This window comes from Elephantulus edwardii, unplaced genomic scaffold (assembly GCF_000299155.1).
Source record: "Elephantulus edwardii isolate Elephantulus edwardi_28Jun2011 unplaced genomic scaffold, EleEdw1.0 scaffold00288, whole genome shotgun sequence".
Classification (NCBI taxonomy): Eukaryota; Metazoa; Chordata; class Mammalia; order Macroscelidea; family Macroscelididae; genus Elephantulus; species Elephantulus edwardii.
The window spans coordinates 1,286,264-1,300,777 of record NW_006400038.1 but is presented as its reverse complement, the minus strand read 5'-3'; the positions used below and the strand labels follow the sequence as shown (position 1 = coordinate 1,300,777).

At 37.9% G+C, this 14,514-nt stretch overlaps 1 pseudogene; it reads right to left on the bottom strand.

Moving 5' to 3' along the window:
• Positions 1–13,120: 13,120 nt before the first annotated feature.
• LOC102846364 lies at positions 13,121–13,921 on the bottom strand (annotated as a pseudogene).
• Positions 13,922–14,514: the final 593 nt, after the last annotated feature.

Here is a 14,514-nt window from a genome sequence, read left to right as displayed (position 1 = left end):
AGGGACCTCATGTTTATGAGGGTGGCGGGACAGTTCAGGAAAGGAAGACTCAAGGAAATGGATTGATTCCATTGTGGGATAATGGGAGTAGTTGTGTCGGAGACAGTGAGGTGGTGCAAGGTCCAGGGCTTTTGTATATAGGATAACTACGAGTCACAGGCAACTCGACGGCACATAACAACAACAAGAACTAAAAACAGCATGAGAAAAGCAAAGAGTTGCCTTCAAAGGAGAAACAATTACATTAAGTTCTGATTTCTCAACAGAAACTGTGTGAGAAAGAAAACAATTGCACAGTATATACAGAAAATTGAAAGAAAAACAATTGCCAACTGAAGATCTTGTACCCAGCAAAGCTGTCCATCACGTATGAAAGATAAATTAGATCATTTGCAGAAAACAAGGAACATAAGGAATTTATGAAACCAAAACCAACACTACAAGAAATTTTAAGGAATGTCTTTCATAAAGAGACACCAAAGGATGGACCATAGTAACCAGAAACAATAGAAAAAGAAGCACAGCAAAATGGTAACAATAAAGCCTGTCCTGTCAAAAACCACATTTCATGTGAGTGGACTAAATGCACCAATTAAGAGAAAATGAGTAGCAGAATGGATTAAAAAATTTTAAAAAATTCGTCAATGTGTTGCCTACAAGAGACACCGTTAAGAAATAAAGAGACAGATTCAAAATCAAAGGCTGGGGAAAAAAATATACCAAGAAAATGGCATCCACTAAAAAGCAAGAGTACAATACTAATCTCTGATAAAATAGAAATCAGGAAGAAAACAACTATAAAATATAAGGAAGATACCACAACAAGATAAAGGTAAATAACCCAATTTAAAAATGGGCACAGGATATGAACAGACACTTCACCAAAGAAGACATTCAGATGGCAAACAAACACATGAAAAATCCCTAGCTCTAAGAGAGGTGCAAATCAAAACAACTATGAAATATCATCTCACTCCCCCCAAAATAGCAAAATTTAACAGAATAGCAAACATCAACTGCTGGCGAGCTTTTGGAGAAACTGGAACCCTTATTCACTGTTGGTGGGAGTGTAAGGTGCAACCATTGTGAAAGGCTGTATGGCATTTTCTCAAAAAGTTGCAAATAGAAATATCATTTGACCCAGCAATTCCACTCCTGGGAATTTACACTAAAGAAACAGTAACTGACATCCAAGGAGATATATGCATACCCATGTTTATTGTGGCTTTGTTCACAATAGCAAAGAGCTGGAAACAACTAAAGTGCCCATCAGCAAATGAATGGATAAAGAAGGTCTGGTATATTCACCCAATGGAATACTATGCAGCATTGAAAAACAAGGAACTCATGAAATATGTAAAATGGATGACCCTGAGTGAAACAACTCAGTCACAAACGGACAAATATTGCATAAGGCCACTGTTGTAAAACGGGACTGACCCCAGGCTTGAGGGAAGGCAGAAAAGGAGGGGAGGAATGATGGATATTGCATTGAAATAGATGAGTGAGTGAACTGTTTAAAAGGGACATATGAACGGGTATTCTTATCATTATAGAAGTCCAGAGTGAAGGCTGCATAGTGGAGTGGACTAGTGGGGGAGAGGGATTGCATAACAATGAAAGAGTTTTTATTTTTCTTTTCAAGAGGAAGAGTGAATTGGGGAAAGGGGGAGAAAAGTGCAACAATGAATGACTGGAAACCCTTAGTCTCTGTAAACTTTCTATAAAATTAATTTTAAAAATATAAAGAAGAGCACTATATAATGATTAAAGTTACAGTAGATCAAGAAGATATAACCTTTGTCAACATCTATGTCCCAAATGATATACATGCAAAATACATAAAACAACAGTTAACAGAATTGAAAAAAGAAATAGATAGCAACACAACAGTATTAGGAGACTTTAACATGCCAATCTCACAAAAGAATAGATCAACTCTATAGAAACTTAAAAAAGATGCAGAAGATCAGCCAACTCGACCTTGTAGATGTATTCAAGGTAGTTCATGCAACTAAAACTCAGTTTTTCACTTTTTTCTCAAGTGCTTGTGGTACATTCTCCAGAACTAATTAAATATTAGGGCACAAAGCAAGCCTCAACAAATTAAAAAACTTTGAAATAACACAAAGTATTTTCTCAGACTACAATGCCAAAGATAGAAATTAACAACAAGAGGACAAAGATGGTAAAACCACCCATGTGGGAGATAAATACCACCAGTTATATAAGAAATAAAGAATTAAATAAATAAAGTTTCTCAAAACAAATGATAATAAAAATACAACATACCAAAACCTCTGGAATATAGCAATAGGAAAACACATGAACAAAGGAAAAAGAAATAAAATTAATTATCTAACTCAATGCTTCCATCAAACGGGAAAAGAATAACAATCTAACCCCTCCGCCTGTAGAAGAAAGGAAATTATAGGACCAGAGCTGAAATCAATGAAATAGAAAACAGAAAAAAAAAAAAACAATTTAAGCTAGGCACTGGTTTTTCAAAAGGGTCAATAAAATTGACAAACCATTGGCACACCTAACAAAAGGGGTGGGGGAGAGAATATACAAGTAACTCAATTAAGAAATGTCAGTGGTGACATCACAACAGAACCAGATGAGATTAAATCGATAATATCAGAATATTGTTGTTAAGTGCTGTTGAGTCACAGGCGACTCATAGTGACCCTATGAAGGAGAGTCCTCAACACTTGTGTGTCTCTCATCCTCTCTCCAGGTTCACAGGGTTTCTGGAGGCAAGCTATTACGGAAGTGAATGCCACTCCTGTTTCCAATCAGAACATTATAAAATCTATATTCTGGTAAATTTGAAAACTTGAAAAATGGAAACATTTCTTGAAAACTCAGATCCTACTCAGACTTCCATGAACAGATGTAAAATACTTGAGCGGACCCATCACAAAAGAAGAAATTGAGCAGGTCAACAAAAGATGTCCCCATTTAAAAAAAAATATCCTGGACTAGATAGCTTTATGGCTGAATTCTACCAAACATTCAGAGAAGATCTATCACCAATTCTACTTAAATTATTTCAAAAAATATAAAAAGAAGGAACACTCCCATAGTCATTCTAGAAGCAATTATAACCCAGATTCCAAAACCAGACAAAGATATTGCCTGAAAAAAAAATTACAACCCAATATCTCTCAAAAATACAAATGCAAAAATCCTTAAAAAAAAATGCCTGGCCAATTGAGTCCAACAACAAACAAACAAACAAAAAAAATCATGACCACATGGGATTCATAACAGGTATGCAAAGATGATTCAACATAAGAAAAATAATTAACATAATTTATCACTTTAACAAAACAACTAACAAGAACCACATGATCCTAGTAATTGATACAGAAAAGGCATTTGACAAAATCCAACACTCCTTCCTAATTAAGACACTCAATTAAATAGTAATTAAAGGGAACTTACTCAATATCATGAAATGTGTACGTTCAAATTCAAGAGCCAATATCACTCTCAACTGGGACCAGACAAGAATTCCTGCTTTCACCACTCTTATTAAACTTTGTATTGGAAGTACTTGGCAGGACAATACAATAAGAGAAGGAATTAAGAGACATTCAAATCAACAAGGTGGTAAAACTGTTTCTATATACAGACAATAAGATAGTGTACAGAAAAACCCCAAACTCAGCAACAAACCTGTTAGATCTAATGGGCCAATTTAGTAAAATGGCAGGATACAATATCAATATTCAAAAAAAAAGAAATCAGTGGAATTCCTGTACAGTAACAAAGAAAGAAAAGGAAACTAAGAAAGCAATACTATTTACAATAGTCAACTACAAATTAAGATACTTGAGAATACAACTAACTAGAGATATAAAAGATCTGTACAAAAAAACCTATAAAACACTTCTGTGAGAAAAAAAAAAAAAGACCAAAATAAATGGAAAAATTTTCCCTGTTCATGGATATTCAGAAGACTCAATATTGTGAAAATGACAATCCTTCCAAAAGCAATTCAAAACTTGTTTACTGCAATCCCAGTAGAGATAACAAATTAATTTTTCAAAGAGAAAGAAAAGACAATTAGGCTGTATATTTGGAGAGGAAAGAGACCCTGAATAAGCGAAGGATTCCTGAAAAACAAAAATGAAGTGGGAGGCATAGCACTTCCTGATCTCACAATTAGTTGTAATAACAAAAACAGCATGGTACTCGTACAATGACTAGCACATAAAACATGAAACAGAAATGAGAACCCAGAAATCAACCCATCTAGCTATGGTCAACTTATATGCTACAAGGAAACAAAGCCTATCAAATGAGGAAACTATAATATCTTGAACAAATGGTGTTGGCAAAACTGGACTCCTACCTGCAGAAACCTGAAGCAGTATCCACCCCTCACACCATACGCAAAAGTCAACTCACGGCAGATCAGAGACTCAATGGTTTAACTCAAAACCGTAAAGATCATAAGAGACAAAATGGGACCAAGTTTAGAAAGCCTACCCTATGGATTGAAGAGTACTGAAGAGCAATGGTGTCTCTCTGGAGACTAAGAAGCGCATGGTGCAGGCCATGGTCTTCGCAATCACTTGTTATGCATCAGAGAGTTGGACATGACTAAGGAAGATAGAAGGAGAATTGATGCCTTTGAGCTGTGGTGCTGGAGAAGAGTATTGAGGGTACCATGGACTGCTATGAAAACAAACAGATTCATCCTGGAAAGGGTCAAACCGGGCGGCTCCTTGGAGGCAAGGATTCTGAGGCTCCGTCTAACATACTTTGGACATGTTGTAAGGAGGGACAGGTCCTTGGAGAGGGACATCATGCTTGGTAGGGTGGAGGGACAGCGCAGGAGGGGAAGGGCCTGTATGAGGCGGATTGATTCAGTGACTGGGGTAATCGGGATGGGTGTGTCAGAGATGGTGCGATTGGCCAGGACAGAGCAGAGTTTAGGGCTGTTGTACATAGGATTTCTATGAGTCGCAACGACTCGACGGCACATAACAACAACAACAACAACAACCCTATGGATAAAGAGGCTAACAAATACAGTCAGAAATGCACAACCAGAAGAGGATAACATTGGTGAATAAATAGGACCTTGTAAACATTAAATATTTGTGTGCATCAAAACCTTTTTTTCTTTTCAATAGGGTGAAAAGAAAACCTACTGACTAAGGAAAAACATTTGGCAATGACATCTCAGATCAGGGGTTCATAACAAAAATTTATAGAATACTCCAGGGCCTCCAAAAGAAAAAAGACTGATATCACAATTTCAAAATGGGGTGGGAGGGCATGGAAAGACTTTTCACAGAGGAAGATATTCAGATAGCCAAAAAACACGTGAGGAAATGCTCAAAATCACTGGCAATAAGAGAGATAAAAATCAGAACCACAGTGAGAGACCATCTCACCTCAGTAGCAGTGGCAAAGTTTAACAGGTGAGAAAGCAATAAATGTTGGAGAGGATGCAGAGATAGGAGCTTTCATACACCATTGATGGGACTATAAAATGATATAACCATTCTGGAAGGCAGTTTGGCATTTCCTCAAAAAGCTGAACATAAAAATTCCATATGAAGCAGCTATTCCATAGCAAGGAATATATCCCAAGAAATTAGAACTGAGACATAAAAGGGGATTTATACACCAATTTTCATAGCAGCATTATTCACCATTGTAAGAACATAGAAACAGCCCAAATGTCCAACCACAATCAACTGTATTGAAAAATTATGGTACATTTACACAATGGGATACTATGAAGCATTCAGGAGCAATGATTTTGAAAAGCATTACATTACATGGGAGAGACTAGAGAGCATTACACTGAGCGAACTAAATCTAATAAGGACTGCATAAGGCCATTATTGTAAAAATAAAAGAATAACTAATAAACTGTCTACAGGGTTACAAGGAAGAAGGGATGGGAATATAGGGTAAGGGTGGGTTGGGAGAAAATCATAGGGTCATACAAATGGGTGAGTGGAAAATGGGAAATACAAATAGTGGAAAATGGTCATACAAATGGGTAAGGGAAGTAGGAACGATCTGGCAGGGACCTGAAAAGATGGGGTAATGGTGGACATAGTTAAATGGTGATTAATTTTCTAAAACCCAATGCATGGAAATGATTATATGAAATGCGAATGAAGGGAAGTGTGAAACACATTGTATATTAATTCTGTAAGCATACCAATACAAAATAGGGGTTTTTTTTGTGTTTTGTTGGTTTTTTCAAAATAGTTTTTAAAAAACCAAAAACAAAAACAAAACTTATGAGGGAACTTAGGCTTACTGGTCTAAAGGGAACGGGTAGAACTTATGAGACCATCGCCTTCAGTCATCCTTTAAACCTAGAACAAAACTCACCTCTTTGGCTCAACTTTCAGCCAAACAATAGGCTATGAGATAATCCATAAAGCCAAAAGACATTCCTTCCTTTGAGGAGCTAACCATATAAAAGCAAAATATCTTATGTTCTATTTTTATTAATATTTATTAAATGTATTTCTTCTACTATTTGGTTTGTGGTCTGTTTTTGAACTTATGTCAAAGCCATGTCTTGGAGACAGCATATTGATGGGTCATTTTTTTTAACCATTCTGCTGTTCTTTTTCTCTTGACTGTTATATGTAATTAATTCACATTCAGTGAAATTATTGATATGTATGGATATTCTTAAAGAAATTTTTTATTTTAGTTGTTATTTTAACAAAAGTTTACAGAAAGTTAGATTTCCATTTATTCATTATTCCACATTTTACCCCCTCTCCTTCCCTTTCCAGTAAACTTAAAAAATAAACAAACAAACAAAAAACTTGTTCATTGTTCACAATTACCTCCCCCAAGCCCCACACCCCTGCCCCAATCCTCTTTACAATGTAAGTCTTATTCTGGGCTGTTGTCATATGTATAATACCTAATCATACATTCCTTTTAAACAGTTGTTTCCTTCATATGTTCTAATGCAGTATTCATTATTTATCCCTTCTTTTCTTAGTTTCCTCCCAACCTTCATGTCAGTCCTGTTTTATAACAGTGGTATTATACAATTAATCTTTCTGTGACTGAGATATTTCACTCAGCATAAAGTCCTCCAGGTTCACCCATGCTGTGCAATATATTTTAGTTCCTTGTTTTTCAGTGCTGTGTAGTATTCCTTTCTGTGACTATACCATAGTTTTCCTATTCATTTGTTGGTGAGCACTTGGGTTGTTTCCATCTCTTTACTATTGTGAATAACACAGCAACAAACATGGGTGTTCATATATCTGTTTGGGTGGCAGTTCTGGTTTCTCTAGGGTATATTCCTAGTAGTGAAATTGGTGGGTCAAATAGTATTTCTATTTCCAACTTTTTGAGAAAGCACCAAACTGCCTTCCTTAATGGTTGCACCATTTTACACTACCAATAGCAGTGAGTAGGATTTCAATATCTCAACAACCTCTACTTCTTGCTTGCTGCTCTGCTGAACTATGCTATTGTTACTGGTGTGAGATGATACCTCATAGTTGTTCTTATTTGCATCTCTCTGGAAGCCAGGGATTTTGAACAGTTCTTCAAGTGTTTGTTTGCCATCTGAATGTCTTTGTTGGTGGAGTGTCTATTCATATACTGTGCCCATTTTATGATTAGGTTGTTTACCTTTTTCTTGTTGAGGTGCTGGAGTAGTCTATAAATATTAGATATGAATCCCTTATCAGGTATGTCATTACCAAATATTTTTCCCAAGTCTGTGGTTTTTTTATGTACACAGGAATTTGATTCTTAGACGGTCCTGTTCATCTATTTTGTTCCCTCGTGGTTATAGGTTTTTCAAAATGCTTGGAAGACTGTTTATATTGTGGATTAGGGCTTCTAGAGTTCTTCAAAGCTTTTTTAAAATGACATTTATAGTCCTTGGTCCTTTTCTCTACAGTTCTTTTCTCTGACCAAGTTTATGCTCCATGGGTTTACTCCTAGGTCCTTGATCCACTTTGAGTTGGTTTTTGTGTATGGAGTGCAGTATGGGTCTTGCTTGAGTTTTCTACATAGAGTTTTCCAATTTTGCAAACATTGTTTGTTAAAGAGGATTTCATTTCCCTAGATAACTGATTTCACCTACTTGTCAAAAATCAGTTGACCATAGATAGATGAGATGATTTCTGGGTTTTCAATTCTATTCCATTGATCTATGTGTCTGTCACTATACTAGTACCACCTTGTCTTGACCACCACGGCTGTGTAGTAGGATTTGAGATCAGGAAATTAGATGCCTCCAACCTTGTTTTTCCTTTTCAGGAGGGCTTTACTTATTTGGAGACTCTTTCTAGTCCAGATGTAATTAGAAATTTGCCTTTTATATCTTGTTGAAGAATAGAATTGGTATCTGTATTGAGATCACATTGAACTTGTAGATTGCCTTTGTCATTTTCGCAATGAGTCTTCCTACCCATGAGCATAGTATATTTTTCCATTTCTTCACATCTCTTTTTGTTTCTTATAGTAATGTTTTGTAATTTTCTTTGAATAGTTCATTCATGTTTCTAGTTAGATATACTCCCAAGTAGTTTATCTTGTGGTTAGGTCTTGTGATGGGTATTGTTTTCCTTAGCTCCATTTCTGTGTTCTCTTTGTCACTGTAGAGAAAGCCAATTGATTTTTGTATGTAGATCTTGGATCCTGCCACTTTGCTGAATTGGTTGACTATGTCCAGTAGTTTTCTCACTGAGTCTTTAGGGTTTTCTAGGTATCATATTGTATCATATCATGTCATATCATATCATCTGCATATAGAGATAATTTTACCTCCTCTTTGCCCATTTGGATGCTTCTTATTTTCTTCTTTTGTCTTCTTGCTATCACTAAGACTTCCAATATGTTATTGTTGATTGCCTTCGAGTCAAGCACAACTCATAGCAACTCTCTAAACAAAAGGCTCGAAACCCTTTTACAACTATTGACAGTTTCCGGAGGGCTGTTATTTAGGAAGTGGATGCCACTCAATATTGAATAGGAGAGTTGATAATTGGCATCCTTGCCTACTTCCTGTTCTCAAAGGGAATGTCTTTAATCTCTCTTCATTGAGAACAATTTGGCTCCAGGTTTTGGTTATATATTTTAAATTATGTTGTGGAAAATTTCTTCTATTCCTATCTTGTTGAATGTTTTAATAAAAATGGTGTTGAATTTTATCAAAAGCCTTTTATGAATCAGTTGATAGGTTCATGTGGTTCTTGTTCTTTGCTTTGTTGATTACACTGATTGTTTTCCTTATGTTGAACCATCCTTGCATACCTGTTATGAAACCCTTTTGGTCATGATGACTTATTTTTTGGAGGTACTATTGCATTCTATTGGCCATGATTTTATTGAGGATTTTTGCATCTGTGTCTATTAGAGATATTAGCCTATAATTTTTTTTTTGGTGGTATCTTTACCCAACTTTGGTATCAAGAGTATGTTTGCTTCATAAAATGAGCCTGGGAGAATTCCATCTTTTTCTATTTTCTGAAATACTTTCTGTAGAATTGGCGACAGTGCTTCTCTGAATGTTTGAGAAAATTCACTGGTAAAACTATCTTATCCAGGATCTTTTTTTTTTTTTTAAATTGTTTTATTACCTGTTCAACTTCTATGGGTCTATTCAGAAGTTTAGTTTAGGTTGTGTTAGTTTAGGTTATTTTTATTGTTGTGTACCATAGAGTTCAGAACCAACCCGTCTGATTCTTCAGTCAGAAGCTGACACTCTGGTTGATTTTCAGAGGCAGTTAATTGCAGGGGAGCAGATTGCCCATCCTTCTCCTGGAGAGCAGCTGGTGGCCTTGAATGCTGTGCCTTTGGGACTGCAGTGAAGCTTCTCACCACTAGGTCACCAAAGCTGTTTGTCAGTTTAGTTAGATTGCGAGTTTCTAAGTATTTGTCCATTTTCTCTAGGTTTTTGTCTGAAAAATATGGAATGCTTCACAAACTTGAATGTCATACTTGCACAGGGGCCATGCTAATCTTGGTTCCAATTTTAATCATTCCAATTTTAGTATATGTACTACTAAGCGAGCATCATGCTTATGATTTTGTTGCTGATGTCTTGCTGCACTTTGTGCATGTATGTGTGTGTGTGTGTGTTTTCACTGATTTCTTTGTTTCCTGTATTTTCTGTACTGAGAAAATTTTATTTGTGAGTTTTACTATTATTCTCTTCATTGTTATTGTTTTAGTGTTGAAATCTTGAATATATATTGGACTCTCCTTGAATATACATATTATTTGGAATATTTATTTCCAGCAAGTCCTCATCAAGGGATTTTTCTCTTTCTTTCATTTTGATGATAAAGGTTGTTAATTGATTTGAAGTTACCTTGTAATATACAATTTTATTTCTAAATCTAGAAGACTTCACTTTGTCTTGAAATCAATTTGATTTTCTCTCCATTTTATTCTATTTTTTTTATACTGGTTTACATACAAAGTTCATAAAGTTCATATACTTTGTTTTTCACACCAAATCTTTCCTAATTCCTTTATTCATCTATCCCTCTACCCAAAGAATTGTATGACCATATTATTAAGCCTTCCCCCCTTGGATCCTTATGTTTATTCTACAATAATGATCTTACACAGTATTTATCTTTATGAGACTGAGTTAGTTCACTTAACATAATGCTCTCTAGTTCCTCCTGTGTCAGATAGTAATTTACAAAATCATTGTTCTTGCATGCTACATAGTATTCCATTGTGTGAAAGTACCATAATTTCTCAATCCATTCCATTGTGGGTGGGTATTCGGGCTGTTTCCATATTGTTGTTACACTGATTAATGCTGCTATGAACATTGACATGCACGTCTCTGTGCCTCAGTTCTCATTTTCTCAGGAAATATTACAAGCAGTATAATAGCTGGGTCATACGGAATTTCTATGTTCAGCTTTTTGAGGAAATGCAAAACTGCCTCTCAGAGTGGTTGTACCATTTTACAATCCCACCAACAATGTGTAAGAGTTCCTATCTCACCACATCATCTCCAACATTTATTACTTACTGCCCTGCTAAACATTACCACTGTTACTGGGGCAAGATGGTATCTCATTGTGGTCTTGAATTGCAGCTCTCTTATTCCCAGTGATTAAGAAAATTTCTTCCTGTGTCTGTTTGACATCCAAATGTCCTCCTCAGTGAAAAATCTTTCCATGTCCCTTCCCAATTTTTCCTTTTTAAAAAAAATTTTACTTTATTAATTTTAATGAACATTTACAGATATTTTGGATTTCTATTCATTCATTGTTGCACTATTTTCTCTACTCCCCTAGTTCGTTCTTCTCTCTTTTTTTCCTTGAAAGTCTGTTTTAATTGTTCCATTGCCACAGGTACAATAGCTCTGAACCTGGTTGGCCCTGTCCTGAGTCAGTGTCACTGACTTGGACACACCTAATCTCATTTTCTCAGTTATTGTGTCAGTCTGTCTCATCCAGGGTCTTCCTCTCTGGCACTGTCCTTTCCACCCCTGCAAGCATGATGTTCTTCTCCAAGGACTGGTGCTTCCTGGCCACATACTTTAAGTATGCGAGACAGAGCTTCAAAATCCTTGCATCCAAGGAGAAACTTGGTTTTACCTTCTCCAAGACATACCTATTTGTTGTGATCCACACAGTCAAATGCCTTTGCATAGTCAATTAAACACAGATAGACATTCCTCTGGTACTCTCTACTTTCGGCTAAGATCTATCTAACATTGGCTATAATGACCCTAGTGTCACAGCCTCTTCTAAACCCAGCTTGTACATGTGGCAGTTCTCTGTTGATGTGCTATTCCAGTCATTTTTGGATTTTTCATCAGGATCTTGCCCGAGTTTGATATAAGTGGTATTATCTGATAATTTTCACACTCTGTTGAGTCTCATGTTTCGGAAATGGGAATAAATGCAGATCTCTTCCAGTCAGTTGGCCAGGTGGTTGTCCTCCAGATTTCTTGGCACAACCTAGTAAGCACATCTAGGGCTTCTTTTTTGTTGTTTGTTTGTTTGTTTAAGTATGTCAATTGGTATTCCATCAATTCCTGGGGCTTTATGTTTTGCCAATCTTTTTGGAGCAGCTTGAACATCCTCCTTCAACACCATTGCCTCTTGATCATATGTTGTTTTTTTAAAAAATATTATTAAATTTTATTAGTTTTAATGAACATTTACAGAGATTTTGGGTTCTTATTCATTCATTGTTGCACTGTTTTCTCTACCCTCCTCCCCAACTCGTTCTTCTTCCCCCGCCCCCGCGAATGTCTGTTTTAATTGTCCAATTGCCACAGTGCTTGTCAAAGTCAGTTCTGATTAATTTCCTTTGTCAGTGTGCCCTTTGTCATTCCCTATCACTCCTCCCTGAGAGAGACTTCACCCTGATTCATAAGGAAAAGGGGATGGAGTATTCTCTTAGCTACTTCCTGCTGAAAAGGGACGTTGTGGGTTTCAGGGTGAAGATCTTCTCTCACTACTCTAAAGGGCCCCTTTGGCAGCAGGAAACACATAGACTATTATGGAGATTGATTTTGGAATTTAGATGCACTGTTATTAATTGTGCTTAGCCGTACATGTTCATATCCTTAAAGATGTATCATGGAAGTGTTGCAACCTAGGAGACACAAATTTAACTAACAAGTTAAAAGTACGTGAGTCAAAAATTAACAAGCAATAATATTCCGAGTAGAGGTTCTAGTAGTGGCACAAATCAAGTTACAGAGGGAAGGTGGTTCTTACAATAAAAGGCCTATAGACTAGCACTTTGTCTATTATAGTGTACAGGTTAGGAACCACAAGATGTAGAGGCTCAGCTATGTCATTTATGGTTCTTAAATCCTGGAGCAAATTCCATCTACCCCTGGGCTGTTGTTTCATGAAATTCTTCTTTGTCAGTGAATTCATTTTGTACTGTGACTCTGTATACTGCTTCTTTCTTCTTTTAATGCTTTCTGGACCATTTAATATTTTGCTCATAGCATCTTTAAGTATTGCAACTTGTGGCTTGAATTTGTTCTTCAGTTCTTTCAGCTTAAGAAATGCCAAGTGAGTTTGGCCCCTTTTTTTTTTTTAATGGTGGAATAAGTTTATTCTTAATAAGTTTATTCTTATGTACAGAAGAATCGGTGTGTACATCAGCCCAGTTTGGTGGTGAGTTCCTTGGCCTTGGCCTTCTCCAGCTTGGCGATGCGGGCCACTGACTTGGGCCCCAGGACGTTGCCTCCCCAGTGGCGGCAGATCTCATCATATCTGTCGTTGTAATTGGTTCTGATGGCTTCTACCAGCTTCGCCAGAGCGTCTTTATCTTCCGGGTTCACCTGCGTGAAGGCAACAGTGGTGCAGGTCTTCCAGTGGATGAGGTGGCCCAGCCTGGCCTTGCCCTTGATGATGCAGTAGGGAACACCCATCTTCCGACACAAAGCCGGCAGGAAGACCACCAGCTCTATGGGGTCCACATCATGTGTGATCACCACCAGCTGGGCCTTCTTGTTCTCCACCAGGGTGGTGATTGTATTCACCCCTGCACGGAGGACAGGGGGTCTCTTGTTGGGGGTGTCTCCCTTGCCAGCAGCCTTCTTCTCAGCCCGGGCCAGCAGCCTCTCTTTCTTCTCCTTCTTGGTCTCTGGTCGGTACTTGTGGGCCAGCTTCAGCAGCTGAGTAGCTGTCTGGTGGTCCAAGGCCTGGGTGAACTGGTTAATGGCGGGTGGCACCTTGAGTAGTTTGTAGAGGATTGCCCTCTGCCGCTGCAGCCGGATGTAGCGGGGCCATTTGACGAAGCGGGTAAGGTCCCTTTTGGGTTGGATGTCCTGCCCGATGCCGAAGTTTTTGGGCCTCTTCTCGAACAGGGGATTCACCACTTTCTTGGCCTCCTGTTTCTTGACCACAGCGGACGCCGGGGCCACCTTCTTCCCCTGGGCCTTCTTTCCCTTCGGCATCTTGGGCGGATGGGCGAGAGAGAGAAAAGAGAAGGGATTGTGGGTAATATGTAGGCCTGGCCCTTTTGATTTTCTCTATTACATCGAACATTCATTCTGTAAAACAGGCAATCACATGGCAGGCTGCAGTGCAAGATCAGACCAAAATTGTTAACCCATCATGTTGCTTACAGCTTAGAAGAAATATCAGTTAACCTGGACAGAAATAGAAAATCCTCCGGAGTAGAAAACTAGAGCAAACCTGGCAAAATGAACACACTTTCCTACTCACCTGCTCTCCTACCTCTCCCAGCATATCTGGTCTGCTGCAGTGTGGCCCCTCCTTTGCCAGTCCCTTAGGTGTTGGGGACCCAGTCAGGAAATTTAGGCAGGAACAGCAGCCTGAAGGTGAGTTGTTAGGACTTCCAGAAAGTTCTGTGGAGCCTGTCTCCATCGGCAGAGCTCTTAGGGAGATGAACAGGCAAGGGTCCCTTCTGGTGAGTTCATCCCTGTCATAGGGTGAGCATGTGTTTGCCTCCTATATGCTTTGAATGGTTGCCCTTGTGAAGCACCAGAGGGGAGGGGAGATGCGCCTGAGTGATTCCTCAGCTGCC